This window comes from Natator depressus, chromosome 4 (genome assembly GCF_965152275.1).
Source record: "Natator depressus isolate rNatDep1 chromosome 4, rNatDep2.hap1, whole genome shotgun sequence".
NCBI classification, from domain to species: Eukaryota; Metazoa; Chordata; order Testudines; family Cheloniidae; genus Natator; species Natator depressus.
Window position 1 is genome coordinate 133661382 of NC_134237.1, and position 14524 is coordinate 133675905.

The 14524-nt window shown below is 51.9% G+C and overlaps 1 protein-coding gene across 4 annotated transcripts in view; it reads right to left on the bottom strand.

The window, feature by feature from the left end:
* The window catches only part of LZTS3 (leucine zipper tumor suppressor family member 3), a 134253-nt gene extending 120217 nt beyond the window's left edge, over positions 1 to 14036 (bottom strand). For all 4 annotated transcript variants that reach the window (XM_074951924.1, XM_074951926.1, XM_074951925.1 and 1 more), the window contains exon 1: positions 13873 to 14036. The gene's annotated coding sequence lies outside the window, so the exon portion shown is untranslated. The remainder of the gene's footprint in view (positions 1 to 13872) is intronic.
* Between the last annotated feature and the right edge of the window lie 488 nt (positions 14037 to 14524).

Consider the following 14524-nt stretch of genomic DNA (forward strand, 5'->3'; position numbering starts at 1 on the left):
AACCAGATGCCCCAGACAACAGGGAATCTCTCGTGCTGTCCCAGCCTCCCAAAAGCCATTCTGCTCTCCCCTCCTGCCCTGGAGGGTGCAAACCTGCTTCAGAGCCACTCCTGGCCCTGCTGCACTACTGAAGGAAAGGCAAGGACCCTCTTCCCTCCCCCAGAGCTGCTAAAACCCACCCATGTGCACCCCCCTGATTCCCCACCTCTCGGCAACCCAGCTCCTGCTTTGAAAATCCGCTCACCCTTGCCTGGAAGGGGCCACGGCTGCATGGCTCCGAGAGGGCTTCCGTGGGGGTTGGGAGCTGCCTGCTTGACGAAGCCTGCCTGGCTTCTCTGCCCTGGGTTACTCCCTGCCCTGCACTTGGGGTGCTGCGCGGGCAGCTCGCTCGGGATTGCCACCTCCTGCTCTGGAGCGATTCTCCCATCGGGGCCCCAGCACTGCACCACGGCTGGCCTGGCAGAACGGATGGCAGAACGTGCATGGCCGCAGACCAGTGAACAATGACCGCGTCAGCATGCAGAATTCCCAGCCTCTTAGTCTCCGTGCGAGCATCTCCTGTGGTAAACAGGGCCGGAGGAGGAGGAGAGCAAAGCGCAGCACTCCGGTTACAGAAGCAGGAGGTGAGGCATGCTCTAAAGGCTCATCAATCTGACACACACATTCCTCTAGCTATTCTCCAGCGTCTTTGCTGCCCTCTGGGTTCTCCAATCCCACAGCACAGTGACTAGCCAGCTTCTGTAAGGCCGCCTGGGTCTGCCAAACCCACAGCCCTGTAAAGGAGAGAACAAATACTACAGATAAAGGGGCTTCTGGTTAAAGGTCTCAGGAGATCCGAGTTCCTTTCCCTGCTCCACCACTGACTCCCTGTGAGACCATGGACAAGTCACTTAGTCTCGGTGTGCCTCAGTTCCCCATCTGTACAATGGGGATAACAGCACATCCTTCTCCTAGCCGGTGGACGTCTCGTCTGTTTAGACTGTAAGCTCTATGGAGTAAGGAGCCTCTCTTGCTACGTGGCTATACAGTGCTCAGCAACCAGGGGGCCTGCTCTCAGTTATGGCCGCTCGGAGCTATTGTCACGAAACAGATCACTGTAGCACTGGAAATCCTAAAACAGAGAGGAGATGAACCAGGCTGGCTGGTGCTCAGTCAAGAGATCTTTGTGCTGCTCTCTTGCACCGCCTCGTGTGGCAATTGCTCTCCTTCCAGCGTACCTTGGCAGCAGAGACACGGGACCCCTTTGCTGGATGCTGCTTGCAGCTGTCAGTGGCTGCCTGTCCTCCACAGCGTTCCCTTATGGCCAGGGGGGCCCTGCCTCAATTTCCCTCTCAGGTCCCTGGCATTAATCCAGAAAGGCTTTCTTGGAGCTCAGAAGATCCCTGCCTGGGGCTGGTTTAACAACAAACACTTCAGAACAATCCTCAAAATCCCAAAGTAAAGTCCAGCACCACAATACTCACTCTCTGCCAGTCCTGGGATTTTTCATCAGTCAAGCAGCCACCCTCAGGCCTTTCTACCTGGAGTCCTTCCTTCCTCCCAGGAGAGGATCCAGCACTTTCCCTGGGTTGTCCTCTCTTCGGCTCAGAGAGGGCAGCAGGCAGATCCCCTCTGCTGCTCTCTTGACAGCTCGGGATCTCCTGCAGGACCCTCCCTCACTCTGCAGCCCTGAGCTGCCTTCTCCAGGCCTGCGCTGAAGTTTCTCTCCCCCTCTCTCACTGATCCCAGCGGTCTGAACCCAGGACCCATTTCATCTTGCCTACCCAGGGAGGTGAATTCGCAATGTCGCTTTTCCCTTTAAAAGGACAGCCATGCCGTGACACTGCCCATACGCAGTGGGGCTTTCCCGCTAGCAATGTTTAGAAATTAACCAGGAGGGCAGGCACCCAATCTGCTGAAGAGCAGCACGGACTGCTTGAACACTACTCGGCACTCGGGGCACTGGAGAGGTCAAGCTCAGGGGTCAATCTGTCCTGGGATTCCCCTGCTACAGCTCTTTGGTCACTCGATTACAGACCTAAAGGTCGCAACATTACAACAAAAAGACTTCCAAACCAGACTCCAACGGGAGACTGCTGAAATTGGAATTAATTTGCAAACTGGAAACAATTAACTAAGGCTTGAATAAAGACTGGGAGTGGAGGTGTCATTACACAAAGTAAAACTATTTCCCCATGTTTATTCCCCCCCCCCCTTTTCCTCACACGTTCTTGTCAACTGCTGGAAATGGCCCACCTTGATTATCACTACAAAAGGTCTCCCCCCCTCCACTCTCCTGCTGGTAATAGTCACCTTACCTGATCACTCTTGTTACAGTGTGTATGATAACACTCATTGTTTCATGTTCTCTGTGTATATAAATCTCCCCACTGTATTTTCCACTGAATGCATCCGATGAAGTGAGCTGTAGCTCACGAAAGCTTATGCTCAAATAAATTGGTTAGTCTCTAAGGTGCCACAAGTCCTCCTTTTCTTTTTGCGGATCCAGACTAACACGGCTGCTCCGCTGACACCTGCTACAGCTGTGATGCAGCAAGGCAGGCAGGGCTCGGAAAGCGTGTGGTTCCTGTAATCTCTCCCCCACCGGGAATCTTTGCACAGCGCTCCCACGAGAGTCCCTTGCATTCTCCTGTGGAAGGACAGATGCTGTGGGAAGCTTGAAGGAGCCGAAGAGAAGGTTTCTGTGCGGTAGCGGGTTCAAGAGCGCCGTCTTCGGCCCCTTGTCTGTCCCTAACAGGAAGATAGATACTGACTGGGGGAGTTTGTGCCCAGCCCATAGCTGGTGCAACTGCACCAAATCCAGTGGAGATCCACCAGGGATGAGTTTGGCCCAGTAACTCAGAAAGAAGTGGCTGGCTCATTCCAGTCCACCAGGGGCAACCAATAGTGAAAATAACCAAAGATTTCGCACCCCTCTCAGAAATGCCATAGTGGGCCTGATCCAGACTCCCTGGGATGGAGCGACTCCTGATTTGCACCAGTGAGAGACCAGATTCAGGTCCAACAGGTCTAAAGCCACGTAGGATGGGCCGACTGCCAGCAGTGACTGTAAAGTCTAAGCCCCGGAGAGGGACCCATTGGCTCCTGGAGAGCCGGCTTCCCCTCCTCCCGCACAGACATGCTCTTTGCGAATGCGGCTTCTCAAAGGCAACAGTCACGTCTCCTTGCAGGGCTCCCCACACGCCCTGCGTTGAAGGGAAGGGGGTCAGAGGAAATGTCACAGCTCAAGGAACCATGCCTGAACGGTGGAGCGGAGCAGACTATGGTGGAGCAGCTGGATGGTGATGAAAGCAACTTGCCTGGTGCAAAAATCCAAAACCTGCAGCGAACCACTTTCTGGAAGACAAAACGCCCTGCTCCAGCAGCCAGAGATTAGTATTAGACAGCCAAGAATCCACCATCTGGGCATCCACAGGCCAGCGTGCTCTCCACAGCTGCCTCCTCCCCACTGTGTTTACAAGCGCACCGACTTGTTTGCGGATGCAACACCTGTCCCCTTGTTGCACATGAGCATGCCAGTATTTTCAGATAGGCAACGGAGCTGCTCTGTAGCATCCAATCGGAGTTGCAGTTTATATTGAAATCCCCTGATGTTAAGCCCTGTGGAAGTATTCATCATCCCTGAGGAGAAGGATGGTGTTATCATAGAATATCAGGGTTGGAAGGGACCCCAGAAGGTCATCTAGTCCAACCCCCTGCTCGAAGCAGGACCAATTCCCAGTTAAATCATCCCAGCCAGGGCTTTGTCAAGCCTGACCTTAAAAACCTCTAAGGAAGGAGATTCTACCACCTCCCTAGGTAACGCATTCCAGTGTTTCACCACCCTCTTAGTGAAAAAGTTTTTCCTAATATCCAATCTAAACCTCCCCCATTGCAACTTGAGACCATTACTCCTGGTTCTGTCATCTGCTACCATTGAGAACAGTCTAGAGCCATCCTCTTTGGAACCCCCCTTCAGGTAGTTGAAAGCAGCTATCAAATCCCCCCTCATTCTTCTCTTCTGCAGACTAAACAATCCCAGCTCCCTCAGCCTCTCTTCATAAGTCATGTGCTCTAGACCCCTAATCATTTTTGTTGCCCTTCGCTGGACTCTCTCCAATTTATCCACATCCTTCTTGTAGTGTGGGGCCCAAAACTGGACACAGTACTCCAGATGAGGCCTCACCAGTGTCGAATAGAGGGGAACGATCACATCCCTCGATCTGCTCGCTATGCCCCCACTTATACATCCCAAAATGCCATTGGCCTTCTTGGCAACAAGGGCACACTGTTGACTCATATCCAGCTTCTCGTCCACTGTCACCCCTAGGTCCTTTTCCGCAGAACTGCTGCCTAGCCATTCGGTCCCTAGTCTGTAGCTGTGCATTGGGTTCTTCCATCCTAAGTGCAGATGGTCTTTGGATAAGGTACTGACCGGGGATTCAGGAGATGCGAGTTCAATTCCCAGCTCTGCAACAGACTTCCTGGATGTCCCTGGGCAAGTCCCTCTGTGCCTCACTTCACCATCTATAAAATGTGGCTAATGGTACTTCCTTTCTACTATTTGATTTTGATTGCAGGGCCGTACTCTCTTACTGTATGTCTTTCTGTACAGTGCCTGGCACAATGGAGTTCTGCTCTCAGTTGGGGCCCCTAAGTGCTAATATAATACACTTGATAAAACATCCCTGTGAGTTCTACCTGTTTTACAGAGTAGGCAGCTGAAATACAGAGTAGTTTAGATGAGAGACAGTGGCAGAACCAGGGGCACGAGTCAAAATGACTAGCTGCCTGCTCTAACCACGAGACAAGACTAGACCCAAATGTCATGAATACTTCCTGCAGTGTTCCATCCTGCTTGGATGCTATCAGATGTGGAGTGGAGCATGGTGGAACACACCAATGGACTGCAGAATGGAAGGTCCCAACTGGAGGAGGGATCTCCCACTGCCTGGAAATTCATTTACCATTTGTATTATATTCCCAATCAGGAATCAGGGACCCACTGTGCTAGGCACTGTACAAAATGTGCAATAAAAGACTGTTCCTGTCCCAAAGAGTTTGCAACCCTATCATGTGGCAAGAGACAAGGGGTTCCAACAACAACAGTGGGGTGGGGTAGGGGAGCAAGGCAGTAGTGACACTAATCTGGAGAACTCTGCAACAAGAAATCCCTACTACTTGACCTATAGGAGAATCTCCTAGCAGTACAGGGCCTGTGACACACAGAGTCCAGCACTTCTGAGTCTATCCAACAGAGTACAGCAGCAGCATACACATACATGCTAGCCAGTTCACTACAATATGAAATTGCGTCTACTGTGTCAGGGCTTCTTCTATTACCTCTCTTACAAAACTAAAGCCATTTCTAGTGGTTTATACCCCAGCAGACAAGGATCTTGTAGAGGTTGATCTGTTTGCATCACCAGCTGCATGGAACCAATTTCCACCAGCATTCACTAGGTGACGGACACAAAAGAGAAGAAATTGCTGATCCTTGTTTTTCCTGGCTCGGATCATTATTTCTGCTGTTTTGATTCCACAGGAAAACATGTCACTGGGCCACGTACCAATGGAACTGGGTAATTCATGACACATCTAGTTAAAAGCTTCTAGCATTACCTAAACTGGCTTTGGCGCTGCCAAATAATTTCGCCAGCTAATAAATATTTGTAAGATTGTTTGTGGGAAGAGCAGAGTGTGTTAATAATAAGATCACATTTCTTCCCAGTTGGGTACAAAGTAAGACAAAGGGGCTCTGTTCTATCAGTGACAGAATTACTTCAGATCTGCACCAGCGTAATCAAGATCAGGATTTGGCCCCGAGAATCTAAAAGAAGCCGGGGCTACTTATCTGTTCATACACTGTTAGCCTGTACTGTCAGCAAGAGTAGCGAGAGCTTTATCTTTGCCCCAGTGAATCTCAAATGCACAGTGCAGTTCAGACTACCTGCCAGCATCTGCTAGAAGCAGCCTTGGGGAGTTGCCCTGTTGAAGTGAAACAGAGGTCGGCTCTTTGGCGGTGAAGCTCAGTTTAGCTATCGAAGACAGTATAATGAACCTGTGGCTGCATCTCTACAGGCATCCTGGTTTTAAGCGCTACTGCACACATGCTTCATGGGATGTGCAACCCTAAGCATTCCGCTCCAGTGATTCAGGACGCTGCTACTTGAGCTAAGAGAGGTCCTTGAGTAGCTAGGACTAATATTGGGGTAATAGATTCCTTGCAGGCCTCCACACACTGGAGGGCAACGCAGATTAGATTTGACCTTCCATCCAATGGAGAGCCTTGGGGCACATGAAAGCTGTGATCAGCCTTTGTAAGAAAATTCAGTCTTATTCTCCACCCGTAGTCCTAGAGCCATGCCTTTCCCCCCCATCTGCTATTCCAGAGGGTCTCGAGCTGTGGTCCATAGACCAGGAAATGCTGGCGGGCCACAAGGTGCTAATGTCCTTTTTATATGCTGCTTCATCACATTAAAAGACAACTAAAAATATCTCCTTTTCCTACACGGTGTTGCCAACTCTTGCAACTTAATCAGGAGCCTCACGATTTTTAGCGTTTTTCTGGAAGCCCCAGCGGTTTGCATGCACTAGCAGGATTCCACGTCAGCTTTCATTTAAGAAAGAGATAGCCACAAGGGCGAGTAACTGCAGAAAAAAAAGCTCGAAAACAGGAAGCAAGCACATCCTAAAGGCGGGGGGAAAGAAAGGGGTAAAAATGGGCAAAGAAAAGGCCAACCTTTCTGATTGAAGACGATCTCATGAGTGTGGGGATACGGACTCACGACTATTAAACCTGCTTCCATGTGAGGAATTATTGGGTTTGGGTCAGGGATGTTATTTGATCACAAGAGGGGGGAGTTGGTCTACTAAGCATTCTCTCTAGTAAGACGTGCTCCATGCTAGGAAAGAGTTTGTGAATCTCTCTGTCCTATTCCACTGAGATAGAAACACTAATAGACACCAGCCACTCTCCTCCGTAATTTGTTGGGAGTCCTGCTATCCTCTCTCAGTGACCATTCAGCTGTACTGAAATCTTTCGTCATCTTGCAACACCTTCCACAGTACATGTGCTCGGATTCTCAGTAGAAGTTTCTGCGGGGGAGCATAATCGAATTGCAGACATTGAAAACTCAAGGTAGGATCTGGGAGTTGAGTTGTGTTTTTCCTGGTGTTAGATTTAGATGGCAGAATTCAGTCCAACAAGTTACCAGGGCGTTCTACCCTCCTTTGTATTCAGAAGGCCTAAGAACCATCCAGGATTGCTTTTTGGAAGGTCTGGTGGGTTTGGAAGAGAGATCTGGGGAGGGGAATGAAGGAAGGCTGGCATCCCTAAGGGGCAGAGTTAAGGGTATGGTGTGTGGCCTTTGGGGTGCTGTTGCTGCAGTGGTATGGACTCTTATGTGGGTTAATTTTTCATTTCTTTGCTTTTGTCTCAGGTATGGTGTGTGTGTGTCAACCTTTACTGCTGCATCACAAACTGGTGTGGATATAACACACACACACACACAAAATCATTTCACCTACCACCAAAATGCAGCCATTTCTGGGGTGGAACACGGCAGCTGTGTAACTGCACACAGCAGCTCTAGGTCATACAGAGGCCAAGAGGAGAAGAATGCCGCATCCCACTGAAACTGTGGGAAGGGATTCCAGGAGGCAGAATGGAAAAACCCAGAGTGGCCATGCCGATAGCCTACCCTTGCAACGTATCCCTGGGGAGTCTGGATGCCCATTAGGCTTCCATTCCCCAGCTCACCCAGCCACCAGCAAGAGGTCACCTCGAGGGGCACAGCCCCTCGAGCACAATGCCAGCTGTGCTGCAGCTTCGCAGACAGAGGGAAGAGCACCACCGAGCGAACCGCCCAGACCACTTCCGGCAGCACCTGGATTTCCCCTTAGAAGACCCCCGACCTGCCACCGAGCGGGCCTGACACAGCAAGCAGGATACTAAGCCATCTGATCAAACGAACGTTCCCCTAGTCGTGGAGGGGCACTGAAGATCCACTGCCGTAATCCTCCCTTTAAGGCTTGTCATGTTCACTTTCCAGGGAGCTTCGGGGTCAACATGGATGGAGCTAAATGGAGAAAATCTCTTTCCTAAATGGCCTCACACGAGAAGCCCACTGAACACCTGATCAGTTCAGCATCGCTGGGATACCTTTGCTTTCCTTCTCCTGGAGCACCGAGCCAGGACCGCCACAGCTAGGGCAATAATCTGTTCATCTGCATCTAAAATTCCCCACCGAAAGCTCCTTTGAGCACCGCAGGGGATCTGACGGCTCTTTGCTGCCAGCAGTCTGTCAGCTACACACAACAGACAGGCTTCATCCTACAAGGTGCTGAACTGCTTCCGGACTCAGGGCCGCTTTAACTTGCGCCCAGCTGCCTGCGGCCCCACGAGGCCATTTCATCAACTGGGACTAGCCAGAGTGCAAGGGAAAGCCCTAGCCACGTCCACTGTACTAGAGTGCCAGCAACATGGGGCTGCTTTGGCCAGCTCTAGGCTACCCAGGGATTCTCCTGCCCCCAGGGGGATTGCCTGGGACCTGGTTAAGCCAGCAGAAGCTCTAAGAAGATGGAGCAGAGTGGGGCCGAACTCTGGGCCCTGAACACTCGCTGACTTGAGGGCAAACAGCTTGTAATGCAGCCCTGCGTTCAAGGAGCAAGAGCAGGGACTCCAGGGCTCTAGTCCCAGCTTTGAGACCCAAACGGCTTTGATTCATAGATCCAGAAGGGACCAGTGTGCTCATCTCATCTGATCTCCTGTATAACACAGGTCAGAGAACTCCCCAAAACAATGCCTAGAGCAGATCTCTTAGGAAAACCATCCAGTCTTGATTTAAACATGGCCAGTGATGGGAAAGTCACCACAATCCTTGGCAAACTGACCACTGGAACAATTACCTTCAGTGTTAAAAAAAATTGCACCTAAATTTCCTGTCTGAATTTGCCTGGAGCGGAGCCAAACTGGCTGGGTTTGGCCCTATGGGTCCCAGAGCAAGTATAGCATCTCAGATCCTTACCTGTCTGCTTTGTGACCTGGGGGACAAGTCATTTCACTTCTCCAGGCCTCAGTTTACCCTCAGAGATGTGTGAGAATTGAAGGGACCCCAACCCAGAATTTACACTTCCCACCGAGAAATCCAATGTGTACGTGGCGTGGGGAGAGCTCGGGGGTTTGTGGGAGATCTCATTTTAGTTTAATCATTTGGGGCAGGGGCACCCAGAGTCTCAGAGAGGTGCCCCTTTTCATATTTTGGACACATCTGTTATTAAAATTTACCTGCTATTGTATCAAGTAACAAACAGGATGACTGTAACGGAGCATGATTAGAGGGGAAAAAATATCCCTCTCTTCCCCCCCCCCCACCCATTTATTTCCTGGATGCATTTGACAGCTCTTTGCATATCGTCAGTATCTGTGCTTCCCCTCAAGAGTCCGTGCCCCTTTCTCCTCCTAATAAAACCGGTAAAATGTCACCCCTTCTAACAGCTCCAATGGTGCAGTTTCAACCCTGGTCTTTCCCTGTCGTGAAGTTGCTCATTTTAGAAGTTCTCAGCCCCTTTTCCCTGGGATGTTCAAACAAACCACCTGCATTTCGCACCCCCTCCTCCTTGGAGTTTGTAAGCCACGGACCCACTCCTGCAGTCCCAACTCACGGCAAGAGGGCTGCAGGATTGGAGCCTGGGATGGTGACATCCCCCTGGAGAACCAGGTCTCTCTAGCAGTTCTATCAAGGCCAGATCCCCCAACCCAGCAGAACTCCCCTCAGGAGGTCGCTCCATTTTCCCCTCAACGCCATTCTGGGATATCCCCACCCACAACAGAACAAGCCATGATGACTCCTCCCCAGCAGATCCCAGGGTTCTGCAGTAAATAAGAGCCTGTGATGCTGTACTAGCTTCTGTGGCCCTTAGAGCCAGCTCTGCTCCAAGCCTCGCTTCCAGGGTTCTCCTGGTTATGGGGGCCCATGGGACTGTCCTCACAGGGGGCTTCCTTAGCATGGAGACACCATAAAAAGCCTTCTCAGGATCATTGCCACAAGGCCCCGTGACGGTGGGATGAAGAGTGTACAATGTGTCCAGCCTCACCCTCAGAACTGCCCATTCTCCACCCTGGGCTTCCCTTGTCTCTGCTCCTCTCCTCTGCCCACACCCAGACCATACAAAGAGACCCCTTTGTGGAGTCCCAGGAAGTGGAGGGCAGTGGTAAGGCCTCCCCCCACATATGGTCCCCTCCATACGCTGTTCCACACCCTTGGGCTTCATGGCATTCACAGGGACAGAACTCAGATCCACTTGAGCTAAAGGGGAATCTCTGCTAACAATCAGCAAGATAGGGCCTTGGATAAAGTGAGCAATTCCAAGTTCATCCATTAGGGGGCAGGTACCCACTAGCTTGTTTGTTGCATGATGATTTTTATCTGGCCAGTCTTTAAATTAAACATCCACTTTCAACTATCAAAGTTATAGTTACTCCCCTCCAATTACTCTGAATAATGCCTATTTCTAATCTAGCACCTTTTATCAGTAAGTCTCAAAGTGCTTCATAATCTTAATGTATTTATCTTCATAACACCCTTGTGAGGTAGGGCACTGCTATCACCCCCTTTTACAGATGGGGAAACTGAGGCTCGGGAAGGCTAAGTGACTTGCTGACGGTCACACAGGAAGTCCATGGCAGAGCAGGGAATTGAACCCCTCTCTCCCACACCCTTAGCAAGTTTCCTAACCTCTGGACCACTGAACCAGGTCTCTCCACCTGGATAATGTATTTGTGAATTTACAGGGCCTACCAGAGAAAGAAAACATATGAGCCCTATCCAGCATGCCTCGTTGACATGAGTAAACCTTTCCTTACCCAAACAGGAGCCTGGTGTCACTGATGAAGAATTACTCATGTGTAAGAGGGTTGCAGGACCATGGCCTATAACTGTACCCTCTGTTTTCCAAAGAACGGTCTTCAAATGTTTCAAGGAAATAATTCCACAAGTAAGCTGAACTCAGATGATATTGTCGCATTCTATATAGGGGCATGTGAAATCATATTGCCACTAGCACTGTGCGCATATATAAACAAGCAACAACACTACGCTGCATACACAATTCTCCCCCTGGGGAGAGGACAAGAGAGAGAATGAACCACATGTGACAGATGTTAGTCACATCGCTTAATGCGCTCCTGGAAGGTCCTCAGATACCATAGTGATGAGCGCAGAAGGAGAACCTACATAGAACAGACAAGCTGAAATATCGACACCATTCCACTGCTTGGTGGGGAGTCGATCGTCCTTTTATTAACAAATATTTGATACCATCTTCCATCTGAAGATCTCAAAAGCAAGTATTAATTACAATGCCTAGTGCAATGGGTCCCTGATCCTTGAGTGAAGCCTCTAGAGATTTCTGTACTACAAATAAATAGTAACGTTACACCCAGAAGAGGTAGGTAAGTATTTTATGGATGGTGAAACTGAGGCACAGAAAGGCAAAGTGACTTACTTAAGGTCACACAGTGAGTCAATGGAGGTGCTAGGAATAGAGCCCAGGAGCTCTGATGCCCAGGCCCTTGCTCAAATTTAGCTCAGTTACTCCCAATGTTAAATAAAATACATTGCTAGCATAATCCCTCCCGCCCTCAATTAAAGGGGCCATCAGATTCTGTGTAAATACAGAATAGCCCCATTTGCTGAGATCAGGATCTGGAACACAACCTGCCTGTTCTCATTTATCTACTTATAACATAGGGTAAAACCCCCCACCCCAGGCTGTAAGTGGCCCACGATGATGGAAGACACACCTAGCATACACCCCAAAAATGGCATTCGTACACTATTCTCACAGCCCTCTTTCCTCGGGATCGTCAACAGCCCTAAATGCAGGATCCTAAAGGCAGGATATTCGTAAGTGTCAAGGATTCTTTCAACTTAACAGCTCATGATTTGCACCTATCAACAGCGTGCGCCCCAGTCATGGGCTTTTGATCATTTACTAGTCAGTGACAGCATGCACAGGTCACAGAGCAAGGCTCAGTCCCTGCCTGAAGGAGTTTACAAGCCAGCTGGCCAGACAGACCGTGATCTGTAACTGCAGGAGGCCCTTCCTTGATCTACGCCTGCCCTTATTCAGGCTAGATGGGTAGTTTACGAAAGAGTCTAGCTCCCTTTCTGAACGTACCTTCTGCCCCGTGGCAGGAGAACGTGAGCCACTCAGGATGGTTTAAAAATCGGTCAGGTTTTCCCCTCCCCCACCAACGCACTGATGCTGGCTATGAGTGGCAGCAAGGTGGTACCAAATCCTGCTGCTGGTGCTTACTACACAAGCCAGCGGTGCTAGATCTGGGGAGATGAGCTGGCTGCAGCAAGCCTGCATATTGACAGGGGTGATCCCCAGCTCCTCTCTCTCTCATAGCCACAGAGATCGCAGGGCTGAAGGCCCTGCAGTCTGGCATTAAGTCGTCGTCCGTCCGTCCGTCCTCCCTCCCCCAACTCCCCCCCCCCGCCCCATGTGCACTGGGAACGCCAGAAGAGGGGGCTCCCCTCTGCTCATCTGCAGCTGAACCGGGTGCCCCAGCCAGTGCTGACATCATGCAGGGAGCCAGGGGTGGAGTGAAAGCGAGCAGGAGCAAGCCACAGCAGCGCTCGCTTCTCTCTCTGCCTGCTCCCCTGCAGTCAGGCTGCTGCCCTGCTCTCTCCTGGGGAGATTAGCTCTGAAACCAAGCTGGGAACTCAAGCCAAGCCCAGCCACCTGCCCATACCAAGCAGAGCAGCGGAGACATGGAAGGCAAGCATCCACTTGGGGCAGCAACTTATATTTGCTTCTCTTTGACACGTAGGGGGTAAAGGGGAGGGGAGCTGGAACTAGGGGGTGCAGCCGCAGCAGCACTCCCTGGCTTGAAGCAATAATAGCCATCAAATGCATGGCTCCCATCATCTACAGCGTTTACAGTTTTGTTCAATGACTTTCAGCAACCCCACTCTACAAATTGTTCCAATGCCCCCATATAGGGCCAGATCCAGAACTCCATGGATTGACCCCAGCTGCAGAGCTAGCTGGTTTCATACAGGACTACGAGGGTGCAGGTGCTCCCATGGTCTATTGGGGTTCCCAGTAGGCAAGGGATTAAAAAACTAGCAGACCCGACACCCAGACTATTAACTGGACTAGTAAGGCAGATATCAGAGGGGTTTGGGGTCCTCCCCAAATCTATATTCTAGAGCCTTGTTAAATCATCCCTGCTCTGCTGGATTAAAATACCGTATTGCAAAAGGAGCAGGCCCTGAGCGCTCCCCACCCCCCCCCGTACCCCCCGCTGCTGCTAAAGTCTCACACAGTGCACAAGAGGCAGATGACATAATTCACAGTTAGCGCATGTTAATCACCCGCATGCCAGCATCTCACTTGCTGGACTGAACCCCACTCGTGACATTATCGCAAACACGGACACCAACCACCCCTGACAAGCAGTCCCCTCCCCACCCCACCCCCACACACTTTATATTTTGGGTGGTTGGTTGTTTCCAAACGGGCCCAGCAGAGTAAAAAAAAAAACAAACCAACCCACGATGTGTTCCCTTAGCCACACACCAACCTTTCGCCAAAGCAGAAACCGCAGCTGGTCCCCAAATCCTCCCCCCCCCCCAACGCCCGCCCCTTCCCAAAGTGTTTGATTTGATGGCTACAACCAGGGTGCTGCCCCATAAATCCATCCCCCCTTACAGGTTTTCCAAGATGCACCAGATTTGCACCCCCCCCCCGCAATTTTCCTGGATGCACCAGCGACTGTATCAAGGTGCCTTGCCACGGCCAGCCCACCCCTGTCCCCCCACGGCACCCCCCTAATGCACGCGCGTGGGGGAAAGGTAGGAGCCCCCCCCCCAGCCTTACTCTTGGCAGGCAGGCTGCGACACTGCCTGGATCCAGGCTCCGGACGCGTTACTCCCTCCCTGGCGGAGCAAGGGCCGGACGCGCCGGACCGGCACGGGCAGCGGCCGCCTCCCACGAACCAATGGACCGCGCTGCGTGCAGGGCGGCAGCCGCTCGGCCGATCCCGGCCGGCCCCCGCGCAGCCAGAGGGGGGTCTCGGCGCCTCTCCCCGCGCGCGGCCGCGCTCCCCCCCTTCCTGCGGCAAAGAGCCGCCAGCCCCCCGGCCCACCCCCCGCCAGCCCGCAGCCTAACAGAGCCGGGGAGAGGCGCGGAGGGTGGGACGTGCCCTGGCTTCCTCCCTGTAACTCTTCCCTCTCCGGCAAGCCCCGGCCCCCCCAGTTAGCCGCGGTCCCTTTTGGCCGCTGATGAACCCCTCCAGCCGCGCGAGGCGTTGGCGTGGAGCGGTGCAGCTGCCGCCTCGAACCGACAGCGCCCCGGTTAACCCCCCAGGGGCCCAATGCGGTTTAGGGCACGTGACGGGGATGCAGGCGGCCTGGATTCGAATCCTGCCGGCGCCACAGAGGCCCCGGGCAAGTCGCTCCTTCGGGGCGGTCTCGGCTGCCCTGTAAACCCGGCTCTGGGGGACCTCGTTTCCACTACTGCATGGTTAACC